This window comes from Sinocyclocheilus grahami, unplaced genomic scaffold (assembly GCF_001515645.1).
Source record: "Sinocyclocheilus grahami isolate Dianchi unplaced genomic scaffold, SAMN03320097.WGS_v1.1 scaffold242.1, whole genome shotgun sequence".
In the NCBI taxonomy this organism is placed as follows: domain Eukaryota; kingdom Metazoa; phylum Chordata; class Actinopteri; order Cypriniformes; family Cyprinidae; genus Sinocyclocheilus; species Sinocyclocheilus grahami.
This window is the reverse complement of record NW_015505421.1, coordinates 155,690-160,809: the sequence shown is the minus strand read 5'-3', so window position 1 is coordinate 160,809 and position 5,120 is coordinate 155,690.

Below are 5,120 nucleotides of genomic sequence, written 5' to 3'. Positions count from 1 at the left end.
TCTGCTTACCCCCAGGGCATCCAAGATGTAGGTGACTTTGTTTCTTCAGTAGAACACAAACGGAGATTTTTAACTCAAACCGTTGCAGTCTATCAGTCTTATAATGTAAGTGAATGGGAATCACGGCTTTGGGAGTCAAAAAAACATACACAAACAAAACCAAATTAAACCCTGCGGCTCGTGACAATACATTGATGTGTAAAGACACAAAACGATCAGTCTGTGCAAGAAACTGAACAGTATTTATATCGTTTTTTACCTCTGATTTTCACCGCAATGTCTGAACTGTCCTGAGCGCGTTCTCATTACCGCCACCCATCTCTCAAATGGACCATTGACACTCCTAATTGAGATTGTAGATAGAGTGTCAATGGTCCATTTGAGAGATAGGTGGCGGTAATGCACTTATAAGTCTGCGATCCGCCGTAAAGCAAGAAGAAGAAAAAGATGCTTCAGGCGCTGGCTGTTGAGAACGCGCTCAGGACAGTTCAGACATTGTGGTGAAAATCAGACGTAAAAAACGATATAAATACTATTCAGTTTCTTGCACAGACCGATTGTTTTGTGTCTTTACACATCAATGTATCGTCACGAGCCGCAGGGTTTAATTTGGTTTTGTTTGTGTTTTTTTTACTCCTAAAGCCGTGATTCCCATCCACTGACATTATAAGACTGATAGACAGCAATGTTCTGTAGAGTTTGACATAAATTAGTTGTTGTTGTTTCCTAAAACAAACATGCAATTTTTGGGTCAGTGTTTTAGTGCAGATTACTACAGCAGTTTGACCTTTTGGCATGTTGTCTCTCTGAGTGTGAAACACTTTCCCTGTTCTCTGGTAGTTGTTGACCTTTCCCTTGTGAAATTTTTCTCATCTTTCCTTGTTAATCTCTCCTCTCTCAGTTCAGGGTCCTCCTCCATATTTTTGAACCTCTCAGCCTCTTTCAGCTCTGTTTCACTTATCTAAATGTTCTAAATGAACATTCCTTCCTTTCTTCCTTCCTCTTGACCCTTCACCCCACACCATCTATCTGCTAAAGGACACATGCACACATCATTTAAGTATACACGTACAGGGCATGATGTAGGTGAGAATTTCTCTGTGGCTGAGGGGAAGTACAGCTGCTTTGCCCTGTCTGGTGCGCTTCCTGTCCGGCTCAGTAAACTGGTCAGTTATGTAGATGTTTTCACAGTTATCATTATGAAGGTACTGATTTTTGTACAGAATGGCCCTGTTCACAAATGCATAAAAAAACAACCAAACATTACAAAAATACTTTTCCACATTAGAGCTGTTCGGCCATGATGTCAATCTGTAGGCCAACCTGGAGGAGTAATACTGTATATATTAACAAAATATATTAACAATAATTATTATCATTATTATTATAGATTTTTTTTTACAGTTTTTTTGAGAGAGAACCCATGGCTCAAAAATCCTTATCCTTATTCTCTTTCACTTTTTTGGACTAAAAACTGAACAGCTCATTCAGTTTTGACTAAACAAAATATAAACAAATATAAATGTTATGAAAATTTTTGTAAGAATTCTATGTCAGTTCTGACATGGTGAATATGTCTCAATGTGTGTGAGTATTTACTGTGGCTGGATGTCTTTAACAGGAAGTACATACTGCAGATACATGAAGAGAAGCAGGAAGAAACCCAAGTATGCCAGTAGGAGCTAAAGCTCCTGGAGGAGGCCCAGCTCCTCTGACACCTCCTCCATGATCTCCTGAGCAGCATCCTGCATGGACTGACTGTTGTTTAGAAGCAGGTCAAAGTTGATGGTAGAAATGTTGAATTGAAACTCCTTTTTAATTCGATCAAATGCTGCAATGGTTGCTAGGGATAACAACAACAAAAATGGCAATAGCTAAACAATAAGCTTCTTTCAGCGTAACTGAATAAGTTTTAATAGAGTTAAGAATCACTCCATGCCAGGAAATCACTCTCAGAGGAGCTGTACTTACGAAATTTTACGCTGACTCTGTAGCTATATAGTTCATGTTTAAATTTGCTGTCAGATCACGATCATCCTGTTGAGGAATGTGCAAGATACGTACATATGGGAACACGACCACCCCTCTTCACACTGTAACATATAGGCCTACATAAACGTGACAAACTGTTCCCACAGGAGAAAATAACATCAATAAACTATATATCGAGCATGGAGATGAACAATACCTAAGACTTAGTAGGCTACTCTGTCACAGGAAAGAATTCTGCAATGGTAGAATAGACATAATATACCAAATATAATAAAACCAAACCATTGTGACGCAGAAAATAAACAGGATACTGTAAATTACAGTAAGGAATCATTGCGTTGTGGCTATAAGGTTTCCTGTAAGAGTGTAATGATAGGGCTTTCAAGGGACTAATCATATTCCAGAGACACACCGCGTGCGAGCCCACAGAGAGACTGGAATCCATCCAGGAGGTGGCAGAGGAAAGAAAACGCAGAGCAGTTCCATGGAGTTCTCACAGGCCTCATCAAACAGCCTAGTACACTTCTGATATAGCAGACCCAGCTGCCATAGAAGAACCATTTTTGGTTCCACAAAGAACAATTCAGTCAAAGGTTCTTTAAAGAACCATCTCTTTCTTACATTTTTGTAATCTGAAGAACCTTCTTTCGCCACAAAGAACCTTTTGTGAAACAGAAAGGTTCTTCGGATATTAAAGGTTCTTTATGGAACCATTTAGACAAAAAGGTTCTTCTATGGCATCGTGAAGCACCTTTATTTTTAAGAGTGTAATTACCCCACTCAAGTGTGTTTGTTACATTTTTAGAAAATGTATCAATCTACTAAAGTAGTTGTTGTGCATATATATTGTGACTTTTTGTGAATTTGCAGCTTTGAAGCAGGTGTGTAAGCATATTCTGCCACTTGGAGTTCACAAGTTACTGTTCGGGCCACTGTCAGAGTTTCTTGTGGTTCGACATCTCACAGACGCTGTATTTGGAGCTCTGAGTGGAGTGGGTAAGTAACTATGCTAAATCTGTTGTATACTAGTTTAGGGTTAGATTGTAGTTAATCTTTATTAAAATGGTTTTGAAAGTTTTTTTTTTTTTTTTACTTTTTAAAAATGGTTTTGAAAGCCTTTTATGCTTACCAAGATTGTGTTTATTTGATAAAAAAAATACTGTTTTCTATTTTAATATATTTTAAAATGTAATTTTTTCCTGCAATGCCAAAGCAAGATTTTCAGCAGCCATTACTCCAGTCTTCACAGCATCACATGATCCTGTAGAATTCATTCTAAAAATGCTGATTTGTTGTGGGATAAACTTTTTTTTTTATTATTATTATGGATGTTGGAAACTGTGCTGCTTAATAATTTTTTTTTGGAAACGTGATGTATTTTGTCAGGATTCTTTAATAGAAAGTTCAAGAGAACAGCTTTTATTTGAAATATAAATCATTTGTAACTTCATAAATGTCTTCACTGTCACTTTTGATCAGTTTAATAAGTCCTTGCTGAATAAAAGTACATTTTTGAATGGTAGTGTATATAAATTATTTCATTATATAACTAACATTATATTATAATAAAACTAACATGGGATGCTGATCTTATCTTAATGTGTTTTTAAGAATTGTTTTTCGGTCTCATGCTAAATATTGCCATGACAACAGTACAAAGTGTTGTTGTTGGATGTGTGTTTGTGGGGAAGTGCACAAGTTTTTTTTTTGATGTAGAAGTATTCTGTTTCAGACATATACATATGTGACCCTGGACCTCAAAACCAGTCATAAGAGTCAATTTTTCGAAATTGAGATTTATACATCATCTGAAAGCTGAATAAATAAGCTTTCCATTGATGTATGGTTTGTTAATACAACAATATTTGGCCGACATACAACTATTTGAAAATCTAGAATCTGAGGGTGCAAAAAAATCTAAATATTGAGAAAATCACCTTGAATGTCCAAATGAAGTTCTTAGCAATGCATATTACTAATCAAAAATTAAGTTTTAAATATATTTACGGTAGGAAATTTATAAAATATATTCATGGAACATGATCTTTACTTAATATCCTAATGATTTTTGGCATTAAAAAAAATCGATAATTTTAACCCATATAATGTATTTTTGGCTATTGCTACAAATATACCTCTGCGACTTAAGACTGGTTTTGTGCTCCAGGGTCACACATGTGTTTTTAACTTATGGTTATCTTTGCTGTATTGTGTGTTTGTGCAGGTCTGTGTACTCTTGGAGGCAATTTTCTTCACTGTTCCGCTGCTCCGTCCTCCTGATGTTTCCTAGTATGATTGGTTCACAAGGACTGACATTCCTGATGGTTTATGTGCTGCATGGACTTTACCAAGGTAAACATCCTAGGAACATATACAGGAACATTAAACTGTTTGACAATGGCAATACAAAGCACAGATGTCAAAAACTTGGACAGTCACAAGCCTTCATTAGTTTTTGACTCATCACCTGTGCTCTTTCCATCAGGCCCCATTGCAAACATCCAGCGTAATGTGCAGGACGTGGCCTCCTCTATGGGCTGTAACAGACCTGCAGATCACACACAGCAAGGTGATGTGGAGAATGCTGACTGAGCCTTATGTGCAAGTAGTGCAGGAGATAGTGGTGAGTCCTGACACTAATGTTAAAAATATTGAGAAAATCACCTTGAATGTCCAAATGAAGTTCTTAGCAATGCATATTACTAATCAAAAATTAAGTTTTAAATATATTTACGGTAGGAAATTTATAAAATATATTCATGGAACATGATCTTTACTTAATATCCTAATGATTTTTGGCATTAAAAAAAATCGATAATTTTAACCCATATAATGTATTTTTGGCTATTGCTACAAATATACCTCTGCGACTTAAGACTGGTTTTGTGCTCCAGGGTCACACATGTGTTTTTAACTTATGGTTATCTTTGCTGTATTGTGTGTTTGTGCAGGTCTGTGTACTCTTGGAGGCAATTTTCTTCACTGTTCCGCTGCTCCGTCCTCCTGATGTTTCCTAGTATGATTGGTTCACAAGGACTGACATTCCTGATGGTTTATGTGCTGCATGGACTTTACCAAGGTAAACATCCTAGGAACATATACAGGAACATTAAACTGTTTGACAATGG